Consider the following 14,839-nt stretch of genomic DNA (forward strand, 5'->3'; position numbering starts at 1 on the left):
CTATCTCTCGTAGTCCGTAGTGGATGCTGGGAACTCCGTAAGGACCATGGGGAATAGCGGGCTCCGAAGGAGGCTGGGAACTCTAGAAAGATTTATGACTACCTGGTGTGCACTGGCTCCTCCCACTATGACCCTCCTCCAAGCCTCAGTTAGGACACTGTGCCCGGACGAGCAGACATAATAAGGAAGGATTTAGAATCCCGGGTAAGACTCTTACCAGCCACACCAATCACACCGTACAACTCGTGATACTATATCCAGTTTGACAGTATGAAAACAACTGAGCCTCTCAACAGATGGCTCCACAATAACCCTTTAGTTAACAATAACTATTTACAAGTATTGCAGACAATCCGCACTTGGGATGGGCGCCCAGCATCCACTACGGACTACGAGAAATAGAATTACCGGTGAGTAAATTCTTATTTTCTCTAACGTCCTAGTGGATGCTGGGAACTCCGTAAGGACCATGGGGATTATACCAAAGCACCCAAACGGGCGGGAGAGTGCGGATGACTCTGTAGCACCGAATGAGAGAACTCCAGGTCCTCCTCAGCCAGGGTATCAAATTTGTAGAATTTTGCAAACGTGTTTGCCCCTGACCAAGTAGCTGCTCGGCAAAGTTGTAAAGCCGAGACCCCTCGGGCAGCCGCCCAAGATGAGCCCACTTTCCTTGTGGAATGGGCATTTACAGATTTTGGCTGTGGCAGGCCTGCCACAGAATGTGCAAGCTGAATTGTACTACAAATCCAGCGAGCAATAGACTGCTTAGAAGCAGGAGCACCCAGCTTGTTGGGTGCATACAGGATAAACAGCGAGTCAGATTTTCTGACTCCAGCCGTCCTGGAAACATATATTTGCAGGGCCCTGACAACGTCTAGCAACTTGGAATCCTCCAAATCCTTAGTAGCCGCAGGCACCACAATAGGCTGGTTCAGGTGAAACGCTGACACCACCTTAGGGAGAAACTGGGGACGAGTCCTCAATTCTGCCCTATCCGTATGGAAAATCAGATAAGGGCTTTTACATGACAAAGCCGCCAATTCTGACACACGCCTGGCTGAAGCCAAGGCCAGTAACATGACCACTTTCCAAGTGAGATATTTTAGATCCACGGTTTTAAGTGGCTCAAACCAATGTGGTTTTAAGAAACTCAACACCACGTTGAGATCCCAAGGTGCCACTGGAGGCACAAATGGGGGCTGAATATGCAGCACTCCTTTCACAAACGTCTAAACTTCAGGTAGCGAAGCCAGTTCTTTCTGGAAGAAAATCGACAGAGCCGAGATCTGTACCTTAATGGAGCCTAATTTCAGGCCCATAGTCACTCCTGCTTGTAGGAAATGCAGAAATCGACCTAGTTGAAATTCCTCAGTTGGGGCCTTTTTGGCCTCACACCAAGCAACATATTTCCGCCATATGCGGTGATAATGCTGTACAGTCACATCTTTCCTGGCTTTAATAAGCGTAGGAATGACTTCTTCCGGAATACCCTTTTCCTTCAGGATCCGGCGTTCAACCGCCATGCCGTCAAACGCAGCCGCGGTAAGTCTTGGAACAGACAGGGCCCCTGCTGCAGCAGGTCCTGTCTGAGCGGTAGAGGCCACGGGTCCTCTGAGAGCATCTCTTGAAGTTCCGGGTACCACGCTCGTCTTGGCCAATCCGGAACCACGAGAATTGTGTTTACTCCTCGCTTTCTTATTATTCTCAATACCTTTGGTATGAGAGGCAGAGGAGGGAACACATAAACCGACTGGTACACCCACGGTGTCACAAGAGCGTCCACAGCTATCGCCTGAGGGTCCCTTGACCTGGCGCAGTATCTTTTCAACTTTTTGTTGAGACGGGACGCCATCATGTCCACCTGTGGTTTTTCCCAACGGTTTACCAGCATCTGGAAGACTTCTGGATGAAGTCCCCACTCTCCCGGGTGGAGGTCGTGTCTGCTGAGGAAGTCTGCTTCCCAGTTGTCCACTCCCGGAATGAACACTGCTGACAGTGCTAGTACATGATTCTCTGCCCATCGGAGAATTCTTGTGGCTTCTGCCATCGCCATCCTGCTTCTTGTGCCGCCCTGTCGATTTACATGGGCGACTGCCGTGATGTTGTCTGACTGGATCAGCACCGGCTGGTGTAGGAGCAGGGATCTTGCTTGACTTAGGGCATTGTAGATGGCCCTTAGTTCCAGAATATTTATGTGAAGGGAAGTCTCCTGACTCGACCATAGTCCTTGGAAGTTTCTTCCCTGTATGACTGCCCCCCAGCCTCGAAGGCTGGCATCCGTGGTCACCAGGACCCAGTCCTGTATGCCGAACCTGCGGCCCACTAGAAGATGGGCACTCTGCAGCCACCACAGTAGAGACACCCTGGTTCTTGGAGACAGGGTTATTAAGCGATGCATCTGAAGATGCGATCCGGACCACTGGTCCAACAGGTCCCACTGAAAAATTCTGGCATGAAACCTGCCGAAGGGAATTGCTTCGTAAGAAGCCACCATCTTTCCCAGGACCCGTGTGCAGCGATGCACTGATACCTGTTTTGGTTTCAGGAGGTCTCTGACTAGAGATGACAACTCCCTGGCTTTCTCCTCCGGGAGAAACACTTTTTTCTGGACTGTATCCAGAATCATACCCAGGAACAGTAGCCGTGTCGTCGGAACCAGCTGTGACTTTGGGATATTCAGAATCCAGCCGTGCTGGTGCAGCACCTCCTGAGATAGTGCTACTCCCACCAACAACTGTTCCTTGGACCTCGCTTTTATTAGGAGATCGTCCAAGTACGGGATAATTAAAACTCCCTTTCTTCGAAGGAGTATCATCATTTCCGCCATAACCTTGGTAAATACCCTTGTGCCGTGGACAGTCCAAACGGCAGCGTCTGGAATTGGTAATGGCAATCCTGTACCACAAATCTGAGGTACTCCTGGTGAGGATGGTAAATGGGGACATGCAAGTAAGCATCCTTGATGTCCAGGGATACCATGTAATCCCCCTCGTCCAGGCTTGCAATAACCGCCCTGAGCGATTCCATCTTGAACTTGAATTTCTTTATGTACGTGTTCAAGGATTTCAAATTTAGAATGGGTCTCACCGAACCGTCCGGTTTCGGTACCACAAATAGTGTGGAATAATAACCCCGGCCTTGTTGAAGTAGGGGTACCTTGATTATCACCTGCTGGGAATACAGCTTGTGAATTGCCGCTAGCACCGCCTCCCTGTCTGAGGGAGCAATCGGCAAGGCAGATTTTAGGAACCGGTGGGGTGGGGACGCCTCGAATTCCAGCTTGTACCCCTGAGATACTATTTGCAGGATCCAGGGATCCACCTGTGAGCGAGCCCACTGATCGCTGAAATTTTTGAGGCGAACCCCCACCGTACCTGGCTCCGCCTGTGGAGCCCCACCGTCATGCGGCGGACTTGGAAGAAGAAGCAGGGGAGGACTTTTGCTCCTGGGAACCTGCTGTGTGTTGCAGCCTTTTTCCCCTACCTCTGCCTCTGGACAGAAAGGACCCGCCTTTTCCACGCCTGTTTTTCTGGGTTCCGAAAGGACTGAACCTGATAAAACGGCGCCTTCTTAGGCTGTGAAAGGACATGGGGTAAAAATGCTGACTTCCCAGACGTTGCTGTGGAAACTAGGTCCGAGAGACCATCCCCAAATAATTCCTCACCCTTATATGGCAACACTTCCATGTGCTTTTTAGAATCTGCATCTCCTGTCCACTGGCGAGTCCATAAGCCTCTCCTAGCAGAAATGGACAATGGACTTACTTTAGATGCCAGTCGGCAGATTTCCCTCTGTGCATCTCTCATATATAAGACTGATCTAAAGTCTTCTGCCGCCTGTGAAGTCTTCTTTTCTTCTTAATACCCACCCGGCTTCTATCTTCCGGCTCTGTGAGGAGGACGGCGGCGCGGTTCCGGGACGAACGGCGAGGGTGAGACCTGTGTTCTGACCCTCTGGAGCTAATGGTGTCCAGTAGCCTAAGAAGCAGAGCCTATCATTCAAGTAGGTCTGCTTCTCTCCCCTCAGTCCCACGATGCAGGGAGACTGTTGCCAGCAGTGCTCCCTGAAAATAAAAAAACCTAACAAAAAGTATTTTTCAGAGAAACTCAGGAGAGCTCCCCTGCTGTGCACCCAGTCTCCTCTGGGCACAGTTTCTCTAACTGAGGTCTGGAGGAGGGGAACCAAAAACTTCCCCAGCGCACAATACAGTATATAAGGGGAAAAGTACACAATGAATTTTGTTGCCACTTTCCTAACCTTTTAATGGGATATGTGAGGAAACCAAACACTAAAGAATAAAAATCCAGTTCATTCGATCTTTTATTAGGTTAGAATAATAAAACAGAATTATTAATTATCTAAAAGACAATAAATCAAGGGGTGACTGCCTATTACCGGTAAACAAAAACCAGCACAAATACAGACATGTAACATATAACATATAAAGCAGTATATTTAAAGTGGTATTTCACTATGCCCCACTGCACTTTGGTAGTCTCCAGGGCATAGATAGAAATTCAAATAGTCCTGAATAGACTGGATGCGCTGATCTGCGTCTTACTCCCTCTATATTATACAGTTAATGACCGCAGTGGTTATTTCATTGGAAGTCCTTATTAGGGAACGCACTAACGATGGTGTAAATTGTGCTGATAGCAATCTGTACTTCTCCCAATTGATATGTCCCTTTGGTCACTGTTTTTATGCTGGTTGAAGAGGGCCTTTCTTGGATAAGGAAATTACCTTATACAGATGTCCCAGGACTGTTCTTTTGAACGAAGGCTGCTCACTGGCTATCCGATCTTCCACACTAATGGGACGGGGAAGAATGGAGTCCTCCGGCGGAAATCCCGTGCACGCTGCTTGTAGCGCTACTCAGCGTGCTCGGGATCGATGATCTCTGGAATCGACGCGTTTCGCCTGCGTCAGGAATACAGAGTTATCGCTCCATCTCCCCTCATAAGATTATATAGGACGCCGGGCCGTACTTTCCTTTTCCTGTATGCGTTCCAAGTGCGTTCCAGACCAGTTCTTCCTCTTCCTGTAACCATTCTAATTGCGTTCCAATGCATAAGACACTTCCTGTTCCTCACAGATATACTCCTACTGTCTTTTTAATATTTCAACCTATACACTCTCAAACAATACAAAAAACCACCACCACAAATAACAACAACAGTGATACTAAAGGGCTAAGCAAATAATTATCACTATAATCCAGTAATTAATGCATGTAGAATGTATATAAAATATACACACATAAAAAATGTATATATAATATATGTATACACATATATATAAAAAAATCTCATATCCAGCAGAAAAAAGGGGGAAGGGGGGATAGGGGGGTTCTTGTGTTTTGACAATACAGTATTTTTTTTTATAAAAAACAATATTCTCTTAAACAGTCTCTGTTTCTAAAAAAAAAATATATATATATATATATATATATATATATATATATATATAAATAAAAATGCTAGATATCCGCATACATACGGGGGTAATAATTTAAAAGTAAATACTACTATATATATCATTATGAAAAAAATAAAAAAATAAAAAATAAATAATAAAAAAATATGTATATATATATATATATATATATACACAAGGATCTACAGGGACGTCTATAGAGAATATAATATAGTACTTCTACTCATAAAAAGGGCATTAGATCAAAATCGATATTCAAACCCCTGGGCATAAGAGTACCCAGCTGATAAATCAATTTTGTTTCTTCTCTAATCAAATATTCCTCTGTACCATTCGAAGCTGATATTACTGTTTCCACAATCTTAACTGAATTTAATCTAGTTTTTTGGCAGGCCGTACAGACACCACATCTAGAAAAACCCACTTTGCCTCCCTCCTTAGGACTTACTCCAACTTTTGAATCACTTCTAACCAAGGTGGATTTAAGAGTGGGCGCCCTCCTATAAATTATACGTGGTTTCTCAGGAAGTAATCCTTTCAACACCTCATCGGATAATAAAATATGCCAGTGTTTACGGACACTCTCTTCTATCTTTTCTAGATGTGGTGTCTGTACGGCCTGCCAAAAAACTAGATTAAATTCAGTTAAGATTGTGGAAACAGTAATATCAGCTTCAAATGGTACAGAATTCAAGATTAGAGAAAGACTGAATTGTAATAGTACTAGCGTTATTTATCTGTTATCCTGTCCATGTGGGCTACAATATATAGGCCAGACGAAGCGCAAGTTGCACGTAAGGGTACAGGAACATCTGTGCAACATAAAAAATAGGAAGAAGGATCATAGTGTACCTGCCCACTTCTTAGAAAAACATCAAGGTAATCCATATGTGCTAAAGTTTGTAGGCCTAAAGAAAGTTTCAGTACCGTGGAGAGGGGGACGTATAGAGGAATATTTGATTAGAGAAGAAACAAAATTGATTTATCAGCTGGGTACTCTTATGCCCAGGGGTTTGAATATCGATTTTGATCTAATGCCCTTTTTATGAGTAGAAGTACTATATTATATTCTCTATAGAAGTCCCTGTAGATCCTTGTATGTATATATATATATATATATATATATATACACATATTTTTTTATTATTTATTTTTATTTTATTTTATTTTTTTCATAATGATATATATAGTAGTATTTACTTTTAAATTATTACCCCGGTATGTATGCGGATATCTAGCATTTTTATTTTTTTATATATATATATATATATATCCACAAAGAAGGAGTGGCACTCGTGGGACTTCAGTCAAACAACAAAGGACACAGCGGTCACTAGTTGGGTCTAATCGACGTTTCGATAATTTAATATCGTCTTCATCCTGAAGACGATATTAAATTATCGAAACGTCGATTAGACCCAACTAGTGACCGCTGTGTCCTTTGTTGTTTGACAGAAGTCCCACGAGTGCCACTCCTTCTTTGTGGATATACATGGTCCTTGGATCACTTGAGGAGGCACCGGGGCAATTGTGTTTGTGTTTGAGAGTGCCGGTCCCCACATCGTACTATATATATATATATATATATATATATATATTTTTTTTTTTAGAAACAGAGACTGTTTAAGAGAATATTGTTTTTTATAAAAAAAATACTGTATTGTCAAAACACAAGAACCCCCCTATCCCCCCTTCCCCCTTTTTTCTGCTGGATATGAGATTTTTTTTATATATATGTGTATACATATATTATATATACATTTTTTATGTGTATATATTTTATATACATTCTACATGCATTAATTACTGGATTATAGTGATAATTATTTGCTTAGCCCTATAGTATCACTGTTGTTGTTATTTGTGGTGGTGGTTTTTTGTATTGTTTGAGAGTGTATAGGTTGAAATATTAAAAAGACAGTAGGAGTATATCTGTGAGGAACAGGAAGTGTCTTATGCATTGGAACGCAATTAGAATGGTTACAGGAAGAGGAAGAACTGGTCTGGAACGCACTTGGAACGCATACAGGAAAAGGAAAGTGCGGCCCGGCGTCATATATAATCTTATGAGGGGAGATGGAGCGACAACTCTGTATTCCTGACGCAGGCGAAACGCGTCGATTCCAGAGATCATCGATCCCGAGCACGCTGAGTAGCGCTACAAGCAGCGTGCACGGGATTTCCGCCGGCGGACTCCATTCTTCCCCGTCCCATTAGTGTGGAAGATCGGATAGCCAGTGAGCAGCCTTCGTTCAAAAGAACAGTCCTGGGACATCTGTATAAGGTAATTTCCTTATCCAAGAAAGGCCCTCTTCAACCAGCATAAAAACAGTGACCAAAGGGACATATCAATTGGGAGAAGTACAGATTGCTATCAGCACAATTTACACCATCGTTAGTGCGTTCCCTAATAAGGACTTCCAATGAAATAACCACTGCGGTCATTAACTGTATAATATAGAGGGAGTAAGACGCAGATCAGCGCATCGAGTCTATTCAGGACTATTTGAATTTCTATCTATGCCCTGGAGACTACCAAAGTGCAGTGGGGCATAGTGAAATACCACTTTAAATATACTGCTTTATATGTTATATGTTACATGTCTGTATTTGTGGTGGTTTTTGTTTACCGGTAATAGGCAGTCACCCCTTGATTTATTGTCTTTTAGATAATTAATAATTCTGTTTTATTATTCTAACCTAATAAAAGATCGAATGAACTGGATTTTTATTCTTTAGTGTTTGGTTTCCTCACATATCCCATTAAAAGGTTAGGAAAGTGGCAACAAAATTCATTGTGTACTTTTCCCCTTATATACTGTATTGTGCGCTGGGGAAGTTTTTGGTTTCTCTGTGTCTGTATTTTAGTGGAGCTTGGTAGTAGCCCCACTCCCTGCAGCAGCACATGCAGTTCTAACCTATTCTTGATCTATAGCGCAGTGCCACTCTCGTTTATTCTGGAGGAGGGGCATAGAGGGAGGAGCCAGTGCACACCCATTCTAAAGTCTTTAGAGTGCCCATGTCTCCTGCGGAGCCCATCTATACCCCATGGTCCTTACAGAGTCCCCAGCATCCTCTAGGACGTAAGAGAAAAAACATTCCAATGTGCACCTGATTTCTTCAGATTCAGATAAATCCTTGGTGCAGCACCAGAGATCTATAGCTCAGACATATCTGACACAGGACTGCGGATTGGATCGGAGGAGCCGTCTGATGTTACACTTTTCATCAGATTTTTCGGTCAGATGCGTCAAAATCTGATAAAGTGCCCAAATCTGACTAGTGAATCGGGGCCTTTACTCAGAGGTCCTATGATGTGACCAATGGTTGCTATATTGATCTGACGCTGCGCCTTCAGACGCAGGCAGCGGATCACAGAATCCGGACGTTGGTGTCTCTTTACACAAGATGCCTCCTGTGGCTTGTGCATATTTTCTCAAAGACGTAGCGACACTTGCGTCCACGTCGGAATGAGGCCCTATGTGAGCTTCATGTGATAACTAACAATAGGATCTCAGCATTCTTGGTGGCTTCTCAATAGTTGTCATTACCTCCCCTCACCAATAGATCTAGCCTGTAGCTTTCCTTCAGCAACATATCCACGCAGCTGGCAAAATGGATCCGTGGTCACCTCCTCCGGTTAGACAACACATTGGAGTATAAACCTACCCTACCTCCTTACCAAGCAGATTACTCACTTTGATCCTTGTCAAATCTCATTACTAACTAGCTTATCTACTAGTTTTCATTCTTGCGCTTATCCATAGTCCACTCTTCTCTCCCTCACCAGAAGCCTAACCACCCTTCTTAGTTGCTGGCTAACCTACTAGATAAATTTTCACCTTCTGTTCAAGATCACCCACTAGATCCCTCTCCACTTTTTTCTACTAAACTAACCATTTGGCTCCATGAGAAGATTTAGGGGTGAGGGCGCCCCTAAGCACAACAGTAACGGCCGCCCCTGTCTGCCTAATTTTATTTGATTGGCTTTAATTAAATGAGGGCTTATAACCAATTTAACAGAGTAATAATTAATTATTGTATATGTACATATTTACTAAGTAAGACAGCTTACAGGGGCAGTATGTGCATATCCTACCCATTTACACTCCATTCAAGATGGCATATGGTACAGTGCAGTGGAAATATTTGACAGTTACTTGCACTTTTTGGGCTGACAGTACCAACACAAGCCGCCCCTAGGCACATGCCTCACGTGCCTAATGGGAAATTCGCCACTGTCTAGCTCACTCTCTCCACCGTCTCCCAACCAAACCACTAGATCTTTCCACTAAACAAACTTACCAGATCCTTCTCCACCTTCTGAACAAGTTACCCCACTAGATCCCTCCACCTTGTTCCCACTAGATTGCTTTCCACTAAACTAACCCACTAAATTTCTCTGTGATTTCCACGAAACTAACCTACTACAGTCCTCTGTCTTTTGTGCACTAACTACAGTAACTCACTAAGGAGACATTTTACTAAGCGGTGATAAAAGTGGAGAAGTTGCCCATGACAAACAATCAGCATAGATGTAACATTTTAAATTTGCATACTTTAAAAATATACAGAGTAGCTAATTGGTTGCCATGGGCAATTTCCCCACTGGCTCACTTCTCCACTTTTATCACTGCTTAGTAAAGGTCACCCTGGCCTAAGGGGTCTATTTACTAAGCATTTTGGTGGATATAAAGTAGCAGCCAACCAGTTCCTGTCATTTTTCAAACCCAGCCTGTGACATGGTAGTTAGGCTTAGTAAATAGACTCCTAAATCCCTCTCACCACCTTCTCCTAATCAAGTTAACTGACTAGATCTCTCTCTTCCACCTCCCTATAAACTAACCCACTAGATTCCTTTCCAACTTCTCAGCCAACCTGACCACCATCCACACTGAGCTTACGCCCTAGATCCTTCCTTCTTTACACCAACTTTACCCACTTTCTCCACTGAGATCCCATTCCATAGTAAACAGCTGATACTCCAAGATCACTGTCTGTCCTAAGCACCCACCAGATCCCAGCAATATGCAATGAAAGCTTCCAGCACCCACTAGATCCCAGCAATATGCAATGAAAGCTTCCAGCACCCACTAGATCCCAGCAATATGCAGTGAAAGCTTCCAGCACCCACTGGATCTCGGCACCAATGATCATCCCACTCACTGAATCTCAGCCCCTGTCACTTACAGTATGTCTCCGTGCCGGAGCCCCCGGCTGTGTTTCCTATAAATGTAAATAACGGTGACTCTGCCCCGAGTGACCGGACCACACACATCCCACCTGTGGTACCGGGCCCCGGTCAGCACCACTCCCACACCAGCCTCTCCGGCCGGCCGCCACCGCCATTGCCCCGCCCTTCTCCCCTGTGACACCAGAGGCGGGGAGTACGGAACGGTGACGATTGGCCGATCCCCCGGCCGCTTCCTCCAATCGGCAGGCCGGCCTGTGGTAGTGCGAATAGCGCTGTGGGGGGATCTCAGTCAGTCAGCAGTGCTGCTGGGAGGAGGAGGTGGAGGAGGACGGCTCTCCTACCGCCAGCTCCTCCAACCGACACGGTCACACACCGGGGGCCCCGCAGGTGAGCCAAGGACGGGGGATGCTCTGGGCCGGCTAGGGATGGGCGGTGAGGGCCGAGGCGGGGCTGTTCAGAGCCGTTACTTGCATCGGGCTGTGCGCAGGCGCAGTATGGATGGTCCCGTGTCCATCAGTCAGTCCGTCTGTCTGTGTGATAATGTGCATCACGTGTTATGTGTGTGCATCCTGTGTACATGCTTGTGTCATATGTGTCTGTCTGGCTGTGTCATCTCTACCTCATCTATAGTGTCTCACTGACCTCACCTTCTCATTGTATTCTATGTGATATCTATATATACTATATCTGATTATAATCTCTCATATATGGACACCATACAAACTGTTATTTCTATACAGAGCTGTGTCATACCTTTATAATAATTCTATATGTAATAGCCATATAGACATGACAGTTTTAGTTTATAATCTATGTATTTGCTATATATGCAAGACTCACACCTAGCTAATAATGCTATAATCTATGTAATTACAGGACTGATATCCCTATGTATGTAGTACCTATATATACAGGACTGTTTATTCCCCCCCCCATGAATTCTCTATATATACAGCACTACCTTCTCTATCTAATCTATAATCTATTTAATATTTATGCATAAAGGACTATCATTCCAAATAATTCTAATATCTATAGTGTACATATGTGGGACTGTCTTCTCCATCTAATATTTCTATATCTGTATTAACTATATGTGCATACATGTGATGTCTCTATAAGCAATCTGTAATATCTACATATACAGGACTGATGGAATTCTACAAGCTATGTAATATGTATACATTATTTCTCTAACGTCCTAGAGGATGCTGGGGACTCCGTAAGGACCATGGGGGATAGACGGGCTCCGCAGGAGACATGGGCACTTTAAGAAAGAATTTACTTCCTGGTGTGCACTGGCTCCTCCCTCTATGCCCCTCCTCCAGACCTCAGTTTGATACTGTGCCCAGAGGAGCTGGGTGCTTTTCAGTGAGCTCTCCTGAGTTTACTGATAGAAAGTATTTTGTTAGGTTTTTTTTTTTCCAGGGAGCTCTGCTGGCAACAGACTCCCTGCATCGAGGGACTGAGGGGAGAGAAGCAGCCCTACTCTCTGAAGCTAGGTCCTGCTTCTTAGGCTACTGGACACCATTAGCTCCAGAGGGATTGGTACGCAGGATCTCACCCTCGCCGTCCGTCCTAGAGCCGCGCCGCCGTCCCCTTCGCAGAGCCGGAAGACAGAAGCCGGGTGAGTATGAGAAGAAAAGAAGACATCACAGGCGGCAGAAGACTTCATGATCTTCACTAGAGGTAACGCACAGCACTGCAGCTGTGCGCCATTGCTCCACACACCTCACATACTCCGGTCACTGTAAGGGTGCAGGGCGCAGGGGGGGGCGCCCTGGGCAGCATTTGGGATCTCATATTGGCAAAAAGAACACATATATACAGCTGGGCACTGTATATATGTATGAGCCCCCGCTAAAATTACTGTTTAAGCGGGACAGAAGCCCGCCGCCGAGGGGGCGGAGCTTCTCCCTCAGCACTCACCAGCGCCATTTTTTCTCCACAGCACCGCTGAGAGGAAGCTCCCCGGGCTCTCCCCTGCTGATACACGGTAGAAGAGGGTTGAAAAGAGAGGGGGGGCACATAATTAGGCGCAAAAACTATAACATACAGCAGCTACCTGGTTAACATTAAGTTACTGTGTTATTCCTGGGATATTATAGCGCTGGGGTGTGTGCTGGCATACTCTCTCTGTCTCTTCAAAGGGCCTGGTGGGGGAACTGTCTTCAGAAAGGACATTCCCTGTGTGTGTGGTGTGTCGGTATGCTTGTGTCGACATGTCTGATGAGGAAGGCTATGTGGGAGAGGAGCGGGAGCAAATTAATGTGGTGTCTCCGCCGACGGCGCCGACACCTGATTGGATGGATATGTGGAAGGTTTTAAATGATAATGTTTATTCCTTGAATAAAAGATTTGACAAGGCTGATGCATTGGGGCAGTCAGGGTCTCAACCCATGCCTGACCCTATGTCGCAGGGACCGTCAGGGTCTCATAAGCGCCCACTATCCCAAATTGTTGACACAGATACCGACATGGATTCTGACACCAGTGTCGATTACGATGATGCAAAGTTACAGCCAAAATTGGCTAAATCCCTTCGATATATGATTATAGCAGTAAAGGATGTTTTGCACATCACAGAGGAAACCCCTGTCCCTGACATAACTTTTCCACCCTCACACGAACTGAATGAGTTATGTGAAAAAGCTTGGGAATCTCCAGATAAAAAACTGCAGATTTCCAAACGGATTCTTATGGCGTATCCTTTACCGCCAACGGATAGGTTACAATGGGAATCCTCCCCTAGGGTGGACAAAGCTTTAACACGCTTATCCAAAAAGGTAGCCCTGCCGTCCCAGGATACGGCTACCCTCAAAGATGCTGCTGATCGCTAACAGGAGGTTACCCTGAAGTCCATTTATACACATTACTAAGACCGGCAATTGCGTCGGCCTGGGTGTGTAGTGCTGTAGCGGCATGGAAGGATACCTTATCTGAGGAATTGGATACCCTAGATAAGGATACTGTATTATTGACCCTGGGGCATATAAAAGACGCTGTCCTATATATGAGAGATGGTCAAAGAGACATTAGTCTACTGGGTTCTAGAATAAACGTTATGTCGATTTCTGCCAGAAGGGTCCTGTGGACTTGGCAATGGACAGGTGATGCCGACTCAAAAAGGCATATGGAGGTTTTACCTTACAAGGGTGAGGAATTGTTCGGGGAAGGTCTCTCGGACCTGGTCGCTACAGCTGTAAAGTCAAATTTTTTGCCTTATGTTCCCTCACAGCCTAAGAGAGCACCGCATTATCAAATGCAGTCCTTTCGTTCACAAAGAAGCAAGAAAGTCCGAGGTGGAATCGCTAAGAGCGGTCATCGCAAGCCTGGAAGGGGGAAATTTTATGGTGTCACTGGACATAAAGGATGCGTACCTTCATGTCCCCATTTATCCACCTCATCAGGCCACCTAAGATATGCGGTACAGGATTGTCATTACCAATTTCAGACGTTGCCGTTTGGTCTCTCAACGGCCCCGAGGATTTTCACCAAGGTATTGGCGGAAATGATGGTGCTCCTGCGGAAGCAAGGTGTCACAATTATCCCGTACTTGGACGATCTCCTCATAAAAGCGAGATCAAGAGAGCAGTTGCTGAACAGCGTATCTCTTTCACTGAAAGTGTTACAGCAACACGGCTGGATTCTCAATATTCCAAAGTCGCAGTTGGTTCCTACGACTCGTCTGCCCTTCTTGGGCATGATTCTGGACACGGACCAGAAGAGGGTTTATCTCCCGATTGAGAAGGCCCAGGAACTCATGACTCTGGTTAAGAACCTATTGAAACCAAAACAGGTGTCAGTGCATCATTGCACTCGAGTCCTGGGAAAGATGGTGGCGTCATACGAGGCCATTCCCTTCGGCAGGTTCCATGCGAGGACTTTCCAATGGGACCTACTGGACAAGTGGTCCGGGTCACCTCTTCAGATGCATCGGTTGATCACTCTGTCCCCCAGGGCCAGGGTGTCACTACTGTGGTGGCTGCAGAGTGCTCACCTTCTCGAGGGTCACAGATTCGGCATTCAGGACTGGATCCTGGTGACCACGGACGCAAGCCTCCGAGGTTGGGGAGCAGTCACACAGGGAAGAAATTTCCAGGGTCTTTGGTCAAGTCAAGAGACTTGTCTTCACATCAACATCCTGGAGCTAAGGGCCATATACAACGCCCTACGTCAAGCGGAGACCTTACTTCGCGACCGACC

At 45.4% G+C, this 14,839-nt stretch overlaps 1 protein-coding gene across 2 annotated transcripts in view; it reads left to right on the plus strand.

The window, feature by feature from the left end:
* Positions 1–10,647: 10,647 nt before the first annotated feature.
* The window catches only part of LPGAT1 (lysophosphatidylglycerol acyltransferase 1), a 301,292-nt gene continuing 297,100 nt past the window's right edge, over positions 10,648–14,839 (plus strand). The window contains exon 1 of one of the 2 annotated variants that reach the window (XM_063918251.1): positions 10,648–11,020. The gene's annotated coding sequence lies outside the window, so the exon portion shown is untranslated. The remainder of the gene's footprint in view (positions 11,021–14,839) is intronic. The other variant, XM_063918252.1, reaches the window with a different exon arrangement.

This window comes from Pseudophryne corroboree, chromosome 4 (assembly GCF_028390025.1).
Source record: "Pseudophryne corroboree isolate aPseCor3 chromosome 4, aPseCor3.hap2, whole genome shotgun sequence".
Classification (NCBI taxonomy): Eukaryota; Metazoa; Chordata; class Amphibia; order Anura; family Myobatrachidae; genus Pseudophryne; species Pseudophryne corroboree.